The sequence below is a fragment of the Schistocerca piceifrons genome, chromosome X (assembly GCF_021461385.2).
Source record: "Schistocerca piceifrons isolate TAMUIC-IGC-003096 chromosome X, iqSchPice1.1, whole genome shotgun sequence".
Classification (NCBI taxonomy): Eukaryota; Metazoa; Arthropoda; class Insecta; order Orthoptera; family Acrididae; genus Schistocerca; species Schistocerca piceifrons.
This window is the reverse complement of record NC_060149.1, coordinates 328,703,882-328,721,893: the sequence shown is the minus strand read 5'-3', so window position 1 is coordinate 328,721,893 and position 18,012 is coordinate 328,703,882.

The following is an 18,012-nucleotide window of genomic DNA, read 5'->3' as shown; positions in this document are numbered from 1 at the left end:
AGCCAAGACACATTAATACAAAAGGTGCAGAACACCAGTTCCATTGCATGTTGAACTGGAAGCAGCGATTTCCGTTATCTGTCTTTTGTTATTCAATTATGCGACAAATCCGATGGAAAAATTGTCAGTACCATTGTTACGGAAGTTTCATAAACCAGAGATGACTTAAGTTCCGTATATGACTACATAATATTGTAAGAATTTTAATTATTAATTGACTTTAAGCCATATTTCTGTCAGCACTCCTCTTTAGAAGGAGAAGTTAAAGGCGAAGCAAGGGAAGTTTTTATTATTTTACCAGAGGTGGACTAAGCCCCTTGGAAGGCCGGAGCGCCGAAGCTAAAAGACAGCCCTGGCCTGCTTTGAGACCGATGTATATTTACATTTTTAAAAAAATGAACAACACGGATCTAATGACTGACAAAAGTATCGAATATTTAAAATGCATGTACTCTACACTGAAGTAATTGTAACTCACACAGCCGGAAAAAATACAACACCCACAAGGACTGTGTTCAGTTGTCCCGGGGAATGTACATACTGAGGGGTTGTACTGTCAGTGATCCATTTGAACATTGTCATCGGCGATGAGATGGCGCTCAGATGGTCAGTCTGTGCATTCTGTGCCCGTGCTTCGCAGGCAGTAACTGTGCTGAATCAGGGGTGAAGAGTTTTTGCAACATTCAGCAGCAGAGGTATGTGGAACACTCTCACAACTGTAGAAAAGGTTCTGGACGTCCGCGTAGTATAGACACACGTCGGTATCGACGGATTGTGCGAGAAGTGGTGGCCGACCGAACGTCATAAACAGATGAAATCCGGGCATATGTTGAACCTGGTGTATGACAAGGGATCATTGGTAACTACCCACTTGCTGCAGGATTAACACTGTTGTGCAGTTGCCCACTGCAGTGGACGGACGATAATGTCCCTTCTTTCGCGTTTTTAATCGGCCTGGTGGCTACAGTTGCACTCAGTCCACTCGAGCGGATACTACCTACTGCTGCGGCGATTAACGTGCATTTGAAACCTTCATACTGCTCAAATCCGTCAAAGAAGCAACATTATCAACTGTCCAATGCAATGGACAACTGCACCACAAGGCTAACATGACGTGTGCCTCTGGCCAGACTACCACTGACACCACGACACCGCCAAGTATGGCTACTCTGGTTGACTGTGGAATGGTGCTGTGTTGTCTTCAGTGATGACAGTAGGTTCTGTCTGTATGCAAGTGGTAGACGTACAAGTGTGTTGCTGTATGGCGTAGACCTGTTGAGCTGCCTATTCCAGAGCGCATTCGCTCACGACACCCAAGTCCCATTCTCGGCTTCATGATGTTGGAGGTCAACACTTACAACTCTCGGTCATACTTGGCGTTCCTGCAAGCTAAAGCTACCAGTACCCGATAAATTGCCGAGGTAGTTATCCCCGTGCTCCTGCCAGCTGTACGACAGAAAGATGATGTGCTTTTCAGTAGGACAACGCACATCCACATACGGGAACAGCTACGCAACGCGGTCTTCATGTTGTACAACAGTTGTTCTGGCCAGCACTATCACCAGTTCTCTCGCCCATTGAACACGTATGGGACATGATGAAGTGGGAACTTAATCGCTTTCCACAGCCTGCAAGAACCATTTCCGAATTGCAATAAAAGGCGCAAGATACTTGGGACAATATATCGCTGGATGTCATTTGGCATCTAGATGATGTTTTGCATGCAAGAATACATGCCTGCGTTGTCGCTATAGGGGGGTTCACTGTGCATTGATGCGACTGTCTGAGCACCCTTTAATGTAACATGTGTGTTTCATTTGGCCTGAATTTGTTATCATTTAGTCGTACAATGATGAGCTACATGTCACCTCACTTGCCCATAAAATCAACTTGTCCTTGACAGTCTAGCACTTTTTTCGGCAGTGTAAATACTTAAATATGTAGGTAAGGAACGTAGAATACGTATCAGCATTAAGCACAGTAGCCATCAAGAAGCGTGAAAATAATATTACAGAAGAGAATAAGATAATTACCTTCTATTCTGTATGTCTGGAAACAGACACTGTACAACTATCAGTTTCGTAGCCTTAGTACGAGATAGTAGTTGTTATTGATATTACACTCTAAGACAATAAAAAACCACGTACCATGAAGGAATTATCTGAATGGGATGGAATTCAGTAGTGTGGTGTATCCGATCAGACAAACAATTGATTACAGTTTCAGAGAAATTGGATGATTTATTAGAGAGAAAGAGGTTCACAAATGAAGCAAGTCAGTAAATCGTTGGTCCATCTCTAGCCCTTATGCAAGCAGTTATCCGGCTTGGCATTGATTGATTCTATCCAAATGGCGCGTTAGAGCGTCAATTTCCAGAACTGGTTGGTGGGCCCTATCTGTAATGCTCCAAACGCTCTCAATTGGAGAAAGATCCTGCGAACTTGCTGGCCAAGGTACGGTTTGGCAAGTACGAAGAAAAAACAGTACCAACTCTCTTCCTGTGCGGGCGGGCATTATCTTGCTGGAACGTAAGCCCAGGACGGCTTGCCATGAAGGGCAACAGAACGGGGTCTAAAATATCATCGACGTCATGATATTTTGTTAGGATGCCGCAGATGACAACCAAAATGGTCCTGCTATGAAATGAAATGACACCTAAGACTATAACTCCTGGTTATCTTGCCATATGGCGGGCAAAAGGCAGGACTGTACCCACCGCAGGTCGAGCATCTCCAGACACGTCTTCGCTGGTCATTGGGGCTCAGTTCGAAGCGGAACTCAGCAATGACGACAATCCTACTTCAGTGAGTGAGATTCCAGGCCGAAGTGCCCGACTCCACTGCAAACGGGCTTGTTGACGTACAGAGGCCAATGACAGTCGACGAATGAGTCGTCGTGAGCTGAGCCACCTTTCTGTAAGACACCTACTAATGGTCCTTGTGATCACTGAGGCACCAACTGCACGTCGCATCCATGATAATGATGAATCCGGGTCCTCTATGACAATTGCTCAGTCCTCAAATTATGCCGTCTCTACAGGTCGACCGCTTCCCTCTTGACGCTATGTTCGGCCTTAGTTCACCCATTCCTAACAACATCGTCGAGTACTGGCATCGCACCTAATCAAATGTCGAGCGATTCGCCGATTACTCCAACTGTCTTTTCCGTGCTGCACTATACGTCCTCTCTCACATGCTGATATCTGGGTATATTGTTCACGCACCTGTCTGCGTGGCATAGTTACTGTCCAGATTAGTACACAGAATGAAATTTGCTGAAAGTTTATGTCCTGGTATCGACATGTCCCCTGTTAACTGTCCTTGCCAGTGGCGCGGTGAAGTTGCGCTGCAGCGTCATACATTCATCTATAGGCAGCAAATGTTTACAATTTTGCGTTTTTCGTCGATAGCTATATGAATATCAGTTTGTAACCAACTTAAATAACTTGCTCGTGGTGCGTCCTTCTTTTTGTCTTGGAGTGGATTGTAGAACATGTTTTCGTGCCTTTATTGTACTTAATAATGTCCCCGAAATCTACTTGATTTTGGAACTTTTCTTTCATTTGAATGAACAGGATGGGTAGTCTGTCTTGAGTGACTGTAGGGTGAAGATGGTTTTTTATTAGTTTCAGTTTAAAGAAACTTCTCTTGCACGGTGTAACTGAGACACAAATGGCCAAGAAGTACTGCATTATACGTGAAGTATAGGGCAATGATTCAGTGAAGTCCCATTTAACTATAAACTGAAGAATTCCTTGGGCTATCCATCTAGCAACAACGACCACGCTTGTATCGGTTGCACTCAGGTACCTAAGATGCCTTTTTATTTCTTGCAGCAAATGCTCCTTATCAAACCCCTTCAAAATTTCTATCAGATTCCCCAGTGCTACAGCCAGAGTACCATCAGAAGCCTCAAGCGTAAAGTTTCTTTCAACAATCTGCAAAATTTTGCGATTTCTTTTATGTCCGTGTATCGTTATGACGCTCATTGGAGAAATTCTTCTTGATTCGATAACGTAGCGTCATGAGCTGGTTCAGCCAGTACATCGAAGCATTTCTTTTCGTGCCAAAAGTAACAGCAATGTCTATACAACTGGGTCCACTACGCCGTAAATGTCATATAATGACGTTATACAGGGTGATTCAAAAAGAATACCACAACTTTAGGAATTTAAAACTCTGCAACGACAAAAGGCAGAGCTAAGCACTATCTGTCGGCGAATTAAGGGAGCTATAAAGTTTGATTTAGTTGTACATTTGTTCGCCATTTCAGCCAATAAAGTTTTTGGTCCCTTTTTCTTCGAAGGTGCTACTGTAACTGGACTACAGTATCTGGAGATGTTAGAGAATTGGCTGTTCCCTCAGCTCGAACAAGAAGCACAACAATTCATATTTCAGCAGGATGGAGCGCCACCACATTGGCACTTATCTGTCCGTAACTACCTGAACGTCAACTACCCGAGGCGATGGATCGGCCGCCAGGCTGTTACGCCTGATATGCTACAGAGCACTTCATCACTGGCCTCCAAGAAGCCCTCATCTTACCCCCTGCGATTTTTTCTTATGGGGGTATGTTAAGGATATGGTGTTTCGGCCACCTCTCCCAGCCACCATTGATGATTTGAAACGAGAAATAACAGCAGCTATCCAAACTGTTACGCCTGATATGCTACAGAGAGTGTGGAACGAGTTGGAGTATCGGGTTGATATTGCTCGTGTGTCTGGAGGGGGCCATATTGAACATCTCTGAACTTGTTTTTGAGTGAAAAAAAAACCTTTTTAAATACTCTTTGTAATGATGTATAACAGAAGGTTATATTATGTTTCTTTCATTTAATACACATTTTTAAAGTTGTGGTATTCTTTTTGAATCACCCTGTATATTGTACTGTGAGTCTAAGACACTACTGTTTTCAATCATATTTTCATTACAATAGGACTATTTCGGCATGATTTCCGTCTTCAGGTTATATCAGGAGATCTTGATATCCATATGATATCGCAAATCTGTCTCTTCGTTACTGAACATACTTCAGTCTTGTTAGGAATTTGATTAAAAATTGTTTGGTTCTCATGGGGCCTCCAAAATCGAGGCCCTAGAGGTGTGGAGTGCCCCCCCCCCCCCACCTCCCCCCCCCTTCAGGATCAGTGGCCGAGGGCAGGCCGCCCTCTCCCTCTTAGTCCATCACTGGGTTTTACTTCCTTTCTTTCAACGTTAGTCATGCCATGTCATTATTCGAAGTTCTATTGGTTTCTGACGACATACCAGAGCAATTAATAAGTGCTTCTCTCGCAAGACGTCATTCTGTGTGAAAGCATAGCTACTTCCAAAGGTCACTGTGTTTGATCGCGTGGAGATAGCAGGAATTTCACGGCAGCCAAACGGCGCAGTGACAAAGCAGAAAGCGGGAATAGCGTAAGCCACACATTTCACAGTATGAATCATTCTGCCGCCGTATCGGCCCAAGCTACGCCCGCCCCGGCGGTAATACACAGCTGCTGAAAAGCTCAGCTGTGAATAATCGAAGCTTTAGAACCACTGATGTCGTTATGTCACTGGACGTCACATTCCAAAGAATTCGTTGAGTGCCCGTCGTTTCCCAGATTTACTAGTAAATGATGCAAGACATCTTAACCACGCTTGTGAGCTGACGAGTTTGTTGTTGCAGTCGGTGTAACTAACTGTGTTACGATGCAATTATAAGACGACTGAAACTAATGTTACTTTATTCTGCTGGATATAAGTGTCAGTAGGGATTGTTCATAGTACATGTCATTCTATATCCTGGACATATATCTACATCTACATCTACATCGGTACTCCGTAAGACACCTGACGGTGTGTGGCGGAGGGTACCTTGAGTACCCCAATCGATTCTCCCTTCTATTCCAGTCTCGTATTGTTCGTGGAGAGAAGGATTGTCGGTATGCTTCTGTGTGGGCTCTAATCTCTCTGATTCTATCCTCACTGTCTCTTCGCTAGATATACGTAGGAGGGAGCAATATACTGCTTGACTCTTCGGTGAAGGTATGTTCTCGAAACTTTAACAAAAGCCCGTACCGAGCTACTAAGCGTCCCTCCTGCAGAGTCTTCCACTGGAGTTTATCTATCATCTCCGTAACGCTTTCGCGATTACTAAATGATCCTGTAACGAAGCGCGCTGATCTCCGTTGGATCTTCTCTATCTTTTCTGTCAACCCTATCTGGTACGGATCCCACACTGCTGAGCAGTATTCAAGCAGTGGGCGAACAAGCGTGGTGTAACCTACTTCCTTTGTTTTCGGATTGCATTTCCTTAGGATTCTTCCAATGAATCTCAGTCTGGCATCTGCTTTACCGACGATCAACTTTATATGATCATTCCGTTTTAAATCACTCCTAATGCGTAGTCCCAGATAATTTATGGAATTAACTGCTTCCAGTTGCTGACCTGCTATTTTGTAGCTAAATCATAAGGGATCTATCTTTCTATGTATTCGCAGCACATTACACTTGTCTACATTGAGATTCAATTGCCATTTCCTGCACCATGCGTCAATTCGCTGCAGATCCTCCTGCATTTCAGTACAATTTTCCATTCTTACAACCTCTCAATACACCACAGCATCATCTGCAAAAAGTTTCAGTGAACTTCCGATGTCATCCACAAGGTCGTTTATGTATATCGTGAATAGCAACGGTCCTATGACACACGGCACACCTGAATCACTCTTACTTCGGAAGACTTCTCTCCATTGAGAATGACATGCTGCGTTCTGTTATCTAGGAACTCTTCAATCCAATCACACAATTGGTCTGATAGTCCATATGCTCTTACTTTGTTCATTAAACGACTGTGGGGATCTGTATCGAACGCCTTGCGGAAGTCAAGAAACACGGCATCTGCCTGTGAACCCGTGTCTGTGGCCCTCTGAGTCTCGTGGACGAATAGCGCGAGCTGGGTTTCACACGACCGTCTGATTCCTACAGAGTAGGTTTCTAGTCTCCAGAAAAGTCATTATACTCGAGCATAATACGTGTTCCAAAATTCTACAACTGATCGACGTTAGAGATATAGGTCTATAGTTCTGCACATCTGTTCGACGCCCCCTCTTGAATACGGGGATGGCCTGTGCCCTTTTCCAATCCCTTGGAACGCTACGCTCTTCTAGAGACCTACAGTACACCGCTGCAAGAAGGGAGGCAAGTTCCTTCGCGTACTCTGTGTAAAATCTAACTGGTATCCCATCAGGTCCAGCGGCCTTTCCTCTTTTGAGCGATTTTTATTGTTTCTCTATCCCTCTGTCATCTATTTCGATATCTACCATTTTGTCATCTGTACGACAATCTAGAGAAGGAACTACAGTGCAGTCTTCCTCTGTGAAACAGCTTTGGAAAAACACATTTAGTATTTCGGCCTTTAGTCTGTCATCCTCTGCTTCAGTACCATTTTGGTCACAGAGTGTCTGGACATTTTGTTTTGTTCCACCTACTGCTTTGACGTAAGACCAAAATTTCTTAGGATTTTCTGCCAAACATCAAAATAATTTTAAATTACTTACTGCCAAACGATAATTACATTGAGAACAAATTAATAATCATAGTAAATGTGCACATTGAGATATGTTCTATTTTCCAAAGCTTAGGAATGAGCAAGGAATGGCGATGGTCTCGATCATGTTCTATAAATAGGAAATGTACTGCCATTTTGCTGGAATAATCTGTGAAATTTATCAAAAAGTTCAAATCGAATTGAGTCATTAAATAACTAACTCTTTATTCACCTATAATGAGGAGCTTATTTCCTACGTTTAATTCAGTTAAATGCACCGTGTTTAACGAAATCTACCAGATATGAGTCTTCACATATAGACAATATATTTACTTCCGTTTATTTCAGTGGATTACATTCACATAATAAAATTTACGCGTTCAAAAGCAGTACTAAAAGTAACACAAGAATTTTGTAAGGTGAAAGGCGCTCAACTAGAGTTTTAAGGCATGATCTTGTGCGTAGCAGCCTTCATTTTTTGTGGAAGCCTTTTGAAACTGAATGTTGTAGAGAACTGAACACATTTTTGTTCAGTACTTTAGGACATGCTCGCACCACAAAGGTAATTTCCGTATATGAAATTCTGAGAATGCATGTTGCTGTTTCTTTGAAACAAATTCACGTTTTCAGTAACGTATTATAGTGTCTTATTTTGTTACTTATGGGAGAATTTGTGTTGTAGGTGTGTTTGGCAAATAGCGGTCCAAGTTTCGTCTATATTGCTTTATTTAGTTCTTTATCTAGACCACTGACTTCTTCGTCTAAGTAAAAAAAAATATCAATTTTACGTTTTTTATTGCTCGCAACTTAGGTCAGATTCTTATGCTGTTGTTGAATTTGGTTTTCTCACCAGATATTTGACTGTTGTGTAACTTTTTCTGGAGTTTACTCGTTCTGTAATAAAATTACTAGTTCTGTAATAAAATTAGCTGAAAAAAGCTTTTAATGTCGTCAGTAAAGTTCTACCAATTTTTTACCTCTCCCTTGAATACAGACAATAGTTGTCGTTCCATGACATAACGCTTTGTCTCTGGTTTTTCTACACTCTTATTAATTTCTACAGAACGTAGTTAACAAAAAGCCGACGATTTCAGTTTCTGACAATTGTCCTTATACAGAATTTTCCATTGATCTCTCTTATGATTTCACTCCAGATTTTGCAACTCTGAGTGTCTCTTGATTAACTTCAGTGCCCCATATCATGCTGACTTAACACATTTATTTCTGCTGAGTTTTTCAAAGATAAATGTTATCGCACGATTTTTATTTCACATAACTCTGTGTTTTGGTATTGATTATAAAGTCCAAATCTGTTATGGACAAGATCTTCCTTTTTCGGATCCATATTTTCTCCCTTTCGTTAATCTACTACGTGAATTATAATGTCTGTCGATCTTGAGAAGAACTGCTATTCTTTCGGCCAAGAACTATGCACTCAGGCGAACAGCACTCTTTATCACTGGTGGAGAGAGTTTTTTTGTTTGATACGTTAAATATACTGCACGATCAATTCTCCTAAAATAAATTTACATCAAATGAATCCAAGCAATGAAATTGGGTTGTATGTGCTGACCATGTGCTAACACGAGCTAAGTTTCTCTAAATAAAACTAGTAAATATACTAAATGAGATATTACACGTGTAGACCACTACCCCACCATTGTACAACATCCTACTCCAACGTCTTTAGATCCACTTGGATATCAGGCTCAATGCTGATACAGCTGGACCGGTATATGGGAACAATGGACTTCAGATTGGCTTTGTGGTCACTGCACTCAAAGTTTTCCGTGGTACCCTAAATCTAGGCGAATAATGAAACGATTCCTTCTGCAATGTACTCGTAGTTACCCATCGCCTCTCTTCACGTCCCTGACTCGGATGTTGTTCTGTTTTGAACGGCCTCGATGTCACTGTATTACTAAACGCCATCCTTCGTTCCGGAAAATGTGTAGGAGAAAAGCAGCTCATCGCCCATGGACATCAGTTTTCAGTCAGTGTGTTGGCCATTGCAGTTATTGCATACAAGACTCTAGAAGTGCGCAGTGTGTGTACACATCTACTGAACTGGTTATAATACTTTGTACCTGGACATTACGAGTGGTATTTTATTTATGTTCTGGATGACACTTCAGCCTTTGGTTCTGATCTTCAGGTCTTGGCATCAGAATTGGATGATGGCATTTTTGCCAGGACATAACACTCCAAGATGGCGTTGGCAGGAAATTTAAAAATCCAAGATGGCGAAGGTGGGCAATTTACAAAAAAGGGGAACCACTGTCGGAGAATCTAGGAGTTTTTTTATAGCATTCATTAAAGTGAAACCACAGCACTGTATTTTAAAGATTGGCATTAAAATGAAACCACCAATTACCATGTAACTGCCAAGTTCAAAAGTATCCAGTTAATTATCAAAAATATTCAAAATATTATGGTATTTCCAAACTCTCATTGTGTAAATTTCCACCATGTTCTGCATTATCCAAACTAAATTATTTGTATTAAAAGTTACATAAGAGCATTCTCTCTCTCTCTCTCTTTCCCTTTCCCCTCCCCCTCCCTCCCTCTCTCCCTCCTCCCTCCCTCCCTGTTTTCATACCATTGAATTCAATCTCACATAATATGATCACAAAGAATCAAAAAGTCACATACAGTATTTCCATATCTGCCTCATTAGTAAATATCATCTCTTTTTCTTGTTATACACTCACGAAAAAATACTTCAGTACTGTGTCAGTAAATTCGATCTCTCGCGCTTTAATATATTGTCGCAGAAGAAGCTGAGTAGCACCGTGGTGTAGTTGTTATGATACTAAACTGTAGCAGGGAGGGTCGTGAGTAGAATAATGTCACGTAGAAGAAAGTGTAATTAGATCAATGACGAGTATTAACTACGGTTAACGAAGGTTTATTCAGCACCTGCACATACAAGAGCGCGGAGTGAACTGCCTCCGGCCAGAACACATACAGTAAATATAAAACTACACAAAATTCCAGTACAATGATTCTTGCCATTTGTGGATACTTCTAGAATGTACTCGAACCGAATATAGAAATTAAAACTGTGCTCTTCTGGTGAGTTTCGAACTCACGATCCTTCATGCAACAGCTTAATACCATATCCACTATACCACGGTGTTACTGCCACAATATCATTGATGAATAGTGAATTAGCAATACCTTCCTGAAAAGATTCCTATCTAAGCCTGTTTGTAACTAATTCATAACCCTACTTCTTCTTCTTCATATCACTCTAAGTGGATCTGAAACTTCTATATCAGTTTTAGTCTTTTAGAGTGGCAGCTCATACATATTTGGAGTGCACAAAAATTATATGCTGATTACAGGAATAAAATATATTACAGAGGTGACGGAAAAATATACAGTACTAACAAAAGATATTTCAGTTACAAATTTATTACATAAACGTTATATTACTTCATTTGTTCATCACACAACGAAACGTAGTTATTCACCTTCAATACTTATTAAAATATCATGCATTGAAAACATTAGGTCGTTCCTATTCAAAAAAACTGTGCGAAACATTTCCAGCAACTAACCAGGTTTAACAGTTGTAGCTGACTTAATAAAATCAAACTGACACTGAACTGAGTTTTGTGGGCAAACAGTATACAATATGAATGTTATTACTTTTATGTAACTATAAATCAGTTTGTTGTACTGAGTTCGAAACAATCCATTATAATAAATACTTTCATATTTATCACACAATTCCAGTGTAACAGAGTCTCGATAACCTCTATTGTACTATTTCTTGACCCACTATCTAATTTACAAACTTACTTCCTAAATGGCGTTTGGATCATAGGCTAAACTAGCAACGCTGTTTGTGCTGCAAGAGACATTATTTAGAGATTGGACATTAATTATCCTTACAGTTTTACCTCGTGCTACTTTATGAAGAGGAACTGACATTTTATATACACAGTTAATATCACGCACTGAGCGGTCCAAGGTGCTGCAGTCATGGACTGTGCGGCTGGTCCCGGTGGAGGTTCGAGTCCTCCCTCGGGCATGGGTGTGTGTGTTTCTCCTTAGGATAATTTAGGTTAAGTAGTGTGTAAGCTTAGGGACTGATGACCTTAGCAGTTAAGTCCCGTAAGATTTCACACACAATACCACGCACATATGAAAAAAAATGCTTTAGTTCATACAGGTATCTTTGAAAGCAACTGTTTGCATGCTATTCCCTCTGCCAGAAGTCGGGTGTATTCGGAAATACAACCGGCAACTTACTACGAACCTCCGTCGGTGGTTAAATAAATTCAGTTGTCAGTACTACCATCACAAATCAAAAAGTGGCGCATATCCACATGGAATACTGATTATTAACATAACTGTGGTGCTTGCAGTACACACTAATCTAAATCCTGAATTAATCATTTAAGTGTTTATGACTGGAAGACGTTGGCAGTTTAATTATAACAATGATGTAAATCTTGGATCATCGAGTTTCATCTTCTAATAACGTATATTTATTGGTCCATGAGTAACACATGAAAATTATAATTTTAGACACTGAGTTAATAACACAAGTCAACGAACGAATTATTTTAAAAAAAGGACTAGTGCCGCCAGAAACGTATTTGTGGGTAATATTAGTTGAATAAATGCTTAATTACTGTTAGAGACAGCAGTTTAATTCGACTGCTGTATCATCAAAACATTCAAGTAAAAACAGGAATGGCTCTGAGCACTATGGGACTTAACTTCTGAGGTCATCAGTCCCCTAGAACTTCCAACTACTTAAACCTAACTAACCGAAGGACATCACACACACCCATGCCCGAGGCAGGATTTGAACCTGCAACCGTAGCGGTCGCGCGGTTCCAGACTGTAGCACCTAGAACCGCTCGGCCACCCCGGCCGGCCAAAAACAGGAATGAGAACTCAGTACACAGCCTTTCTATGGACATAAGAAGAAGGAAGTCACCATATCAGCATGAGTCTGACAGAAATTATTAGTCATTTTAAAGGCGATGGTGATGGTTAGTTATAGTATATCCCTGCATTTAACATGACAGAAAAAGAAAGAAGTATGCAGTCCGCTGTGTGAAGCGCATATTACGGAAAGAGATAAGCTATAGCTAAAACAGTCGAAAATCCTGTCATCGATCGACAGCGTTACTCTGCGGGCTTATGACGGCTGCAATTATTCTGCGTCATGTCGCCGCGCTTTGTGTTGGTGCAAGCGCTAGTACTGACTGGCATGGAGCAGGCACTTGTAGCTGCAGGGTGTACCCATATTCTCAGACGCGACTGCGAGAGCTATATCTAAATCTCGAGAATTGATGAATTAAACTCTGAGTACTTGGCATAAGACCCAAGTCCAAATTGGATTATCAAAGTCGTTGCAGTACTAAGAGTAGCGTCTAGCGTGACGTCTCCATGAAACTCCCAGAATCTCCCTCCAGGAAAGCGAATCAGGTCCCTTCAACCCTCGGTGTGTCCATTTGGCACACTTCATTCGGTCAGTCTCCGAAAAGCCTTAACCACCTCTCCAATGAGAGGTGTGGCATCGATCCAGCTGTCTCTCACCAACAATTTAGATACCAGAAAGGCAATCAGAAATATGCTATCGTAACAAGAGTAGTCCCAAAACAACGTTCTCTGCGTATTCTGAGATTTCTTGTGAATTTAAGTATTTTCCAGACTGTTCTTCCTACGGAAAACTGAAGTGCAAATTTTCTCAGGTGCAACTGTGGTAAAATATCAGAATCTGGAAGGCTGTCCAGTAACACCACAAAACGGTAGTTTCAGCAAGTGGTCGCCCGGACTCTCTGTGGCAGTTTAGTAATTCATAGGCTTTGCCTCTCCATTTCCTAAGGTTTCCATCCCTTATTGTCTGAACTGGACGCTCGGTCCACCTGCCCAGTGGAAAGCTTTTGTCCTGCTCGAGTGCCGGATTAAGCTGGCATGGCCCACGCGTGTTTACTCCTTCCGTTGCAGTGAACTCTCTTTCTGAGCTGCCTTTAGCGTTCTTGGCCCGTGGGAAAGGCTTGTTCTTCTTCGAAGCAGGAAGGTTCCCGGGAACCGAAAGCAACAAGATTGAGAAGGGCGGTGAACCCTCTCTCTGAGTCGCTTTTAGCGTTCTTGGTCCGTGGGGAAGGCTTGGTCTTCTTCGAAGTGGGAAAGTTCCCGTGAACCGAAAGCAACAAGACACAGAAGGGCTTTTATGAGGTTAATTTCTGAAACACTCTTCCGAAAGGTTCTTTAGAAACGCTTCTTCGGTATGCTGTCAGTTTTATTCATGTGTTACTGTTTTGTCTCTTGGATAGGTATGGTGCTGTGATCTGGAAAAATGGGACTTCGGAGTAAACTTTGCCCATTGCTCCCTGCGAAATTAGGTTATTTAGCCGCAGTTAGAACGGTACCTCCCATAAAGGTCCCTGACTCTTCATTAATGTTTGGTGTCTCAACAGTCTCTGGTGCCGACGCATCTAAAAATCGTCCTCAGATTTATGATCCTGGCGTACTTTGACGCGAGGAATCTCCTTCAAATACCACAAATTGTGCGGTCGATGTTACTTACAACGCGGTCACACGTACATGGAAATCAAAACTTCCTTATTAAACATATGTTAAAACCGCCGCCTCTTTTCTGTACTGCGCTCTTCCCTCAGTTGTTTATTTACCCCCTTGAACAGATTTTCATCAGAGTGCGATCACTAAACCTTTCATATGCTTCGCTGAAATGCAGTGCCACCATTATTCGTGCTGCTTTCATCTATGTGGGCGTATGCCTGCGCACACTCCCGCCAAAATACTGTACTCCGCGTACTTGACTCTAATTGAAAATGCGCGCATCAAATCGCCAATAATCCTCTTTCCCTCAATACTCATCAAAAACTCATAACTTCATTTTGAAGCGTCGCGTTGATTACATACCCAACATAAACTTGATGTAATCACCCCACAGTTGTTTCTTAAAAGAAGACGTCAAGAATACACCTAAAATTCATAATTACACTCAAAAGAGATGTATCACCACAATGCACCATCAACATTGTGATCAAAACAAAGACTTGATCAGCACAGACAAAGTTAAAACTTCTAAAAATCCAAACATAAAAAACATTATTTAATAGAACCTCAACATAGTTCCCGCCACCCAATGTTTGCACATCTGTTTGTGATTTTATATATCACACTGACGGGTATCGTGAGTTCGTGGCTCTTCGGACCTGTGATTTAGGGCCCTGATTTCCATTTTTTGCGAACCCTACTTATCCTGGTTACAACTACGTGGCATCTCGTCTCTGAAGTCGAAATTGTTCCTATGGCTATTACTGTTACTCCAACTATTCTGGTTCCGCTGGTTAATGTACGAAGACGGAGTCTGTCGCGTTCTCTCTCATTATAGTTTCGTTGTGGTCTCGTTGGAGGTTGATCGTTGCTGTAATGAGCTGCGCTGTTCCCACTCTCATTAATATTCTCCAATCCTAGCAGTAGTGATCTAAAGTCGTCCTGAGTTTCCCCACGGCGACCTACCGAACATACACTATGTGATCAAAAGTATCCGGACACCTGGCTTAAAATGACTAACAAATTCGTGGCGCCTTCCATCGGTAATGATGGAATTCAGTATGGCGTTGGCCCACCCTTAGCCTTCATGACAGCTTCCACTCTCGCAGGCATACGTTCAGTTAGGTGCTGGAAGATTTCTTGGGGAATGGCAGCGCATTCTTCACGGAGTGCTGCACTGAAGAGAGGTATCGATCGATGTCGATCGATGAGGCGGCACGAATTCGTCGTTCTAAAACATCCCAAAGGTGTTCTATAGGATTCAGGTCAGGACTCCGTGCTGGCCAGTCCATTACAGGGATGTTATTTTCGTGTAGCCACTCCGCCACAGGCCATGAATTATGAACAGGTGCTCGATCGTGTTGAAGGATGCAATCGCCATCTCCTAATTGCTCTTCAACAGTGGGAAGCAAGAAGAAGCTTAAAACATCAGTATAAACCCGTTCTGGTAAGGTGCCACGCAAAATAACAAAGGATGCAAGCTCTCTCCATGAGAAACACGACCATACCATAACATCACCGCCTCCGAATTTTACTGTTGGTACTTCTCACAGTGGCAGATAACGTACGCCGTGTATTCGCCATAGTCACAACCTACATCGGATGGCCACATTGTGTACCGTGATTCTTCACTCCACACAACGTTTTTCCACTGTTCAATCATCCAATGTTTATGCCCTGTACACGAAGCGAGGCATCGTTTAGCATTTACCGGCGTGATGTGTGGCTTACAAGCAGCAGCTCGACCATGATATCCAAGTTTTTTTACCTCCCGCCCAACTGTCATACTAATTGCAGGGGATCCTGATGCAGTTTGGAATTCCTGTGTGATGGTCTGGACAGGTGTCTACCTATTACTCATAACGATCCTCTTCAACTGTTGGCGCTCTCTGTCAGTCAACAGACTGTACGCTTTTGTGTTGTACGTGCCCTTTCACGTTTCCACTTGACTATCACACAGGAAACAGTGGACCTATGTGCGGTGTCACCGCCAGACACCACACTTGCTAGGTGGTAGCCTTTAAATCGGCCGCGGTCCATTAGTATACGCCGGACCCGCGTGTCGCCACTGTCAGTGATAGCAGACCGAGCGCCACCACACGGCAGATGTAGAGAGACGTACTGGCACTCGCCCCAGTTGTACAGCCGACTTTGCAAGGAACGGTTCACTGACAAACACGCTCTCAATTGCCGAGACGATAGTTAGCATAGCCTTCAGCTACATTTGCTACGACCTAGCAAGGCGCCGTATTCAATTGATATTGAGATTCTATTAATGTATCATCAAGAGCGATGTTCTACAAATGTGGATTAAAGTTAAGTATTCCAGAAGATACGTACTTTTCTTTATAGCATTCATTACGTATCCTGTTTCAGACCTCACGCCAGCCTGCGTGAATTTAAGCGCGTGCCTTTCGGCTTCCTCTCATTGAGTCTAGGCTGTCTTGCCTAGACACAACACTATGGATGTTGAGGAGTGTGGAAATCTCGCGTACAGACGTATGACACAAGTGAAACACAATCAAAAAAAGTTCAAATGGCTCTAAGCACGATGGGACTTAACATATGAGGCTTCAGCCCCCTATCCTTTTTTTTTTAAAATTAAAAAAAATCTTTATTTGCCATCAACAATAATACTTATACATCACAACCCACCTCCTTATTTGACTAGTGGGTCTTACTTGCTACTGTTAGTTACAATTAGCAGCTAATTACAATATATTGAGTTGTGAGCTACAGCTATAATTTAATTTCAATGGGCAGCTGCATTCAGCTATTTATTTTAACTCCTGAGATTTTTTAACTAAACCTATGTACTACTACCTGCAGCGTCACGGATGTGTCAGCAATGTACAAACCTACTTTATTGCCTTGCCCATCAAGCTAATCCCGATGGGCGTGCCCCTGACACTGGGCAGGCCAAGATGTTAATCGCTGCAGGTTCCTAAATCTAGATTTCTAGTCTAATTCCTACTAACTAATTCTAACCTACGTCACCTCCAGTGTATTGTCAAATCCAGGTTATTTTTATTCCCCACTCCCCCTAATCCCGTACGTGGCGGATTCCAGACTAGAGGGTCGGCCTATCCACGCATAGGCGGTATGGGAGTAGGGCACGTATTTGTCTTAATCTGTGCTATTTAGTTTTGTTCCCTCATGTATTCTCTCAACACTTTCTGTGATACCTCGTTGGCAAGTCTATTCAGTGTTTGGAAGGTGTCTTCTTGTCTTATCAGGTGGTAAATGTCATGGTCGGGTAGTTGGTCACGTAGTGTAGAAGCAACATCATTGAAGAGGGGGCACTCGTAAATCACATGATCGGGAGTGCCCTCCGGTTCACCACATTCACATGCGGGTGTGGCCCTTTTCCCGAAGCGACATAAGTATGCCAGGTAAGGTCCATGTCCAGTGAGAAAATGGATTAGTCCTCTGGTGGGTTCAAAGTACTTCATTTTTAGCCGTTCCCTAATGCTTGGTATCAGCTCATGTGTCCTGCGCCCTGTTTCATCCGCGTCCCACAGTTCTTGCCATAGTAGTACTCCCCTTTGCCTAATCTCACATTTGTCCCCTGCCCCAATACCTAAGATCTCCTCTATTTTTGTTACATTTCCCTTCTTAATCCAGAACCATGCAGCCTGCTCCTGATTTTGATGTCCAAGGGGCAAAGCCCCATTATAACTAGTAGTGCTCCGTCTGGTGTTGTTCTGTAAGCCCCTACCGATCTAAGAATCATATTCCTCTGAACCCTTCTCAATGTCATGGCGGGCACCACCCTCGTGAGCCTGTGTGCTCAGACTCCCGAGCCGTAACCCACTATCGATGTTAATATACTGTTATGATAGAGTTTTATGAGATGAGGTAGAAGATGAAATCTTTTGTGTCCTATGGATATGAGGTTGTTCAGTGTTTGGAGGGCTTTCTGGGTTACGGTT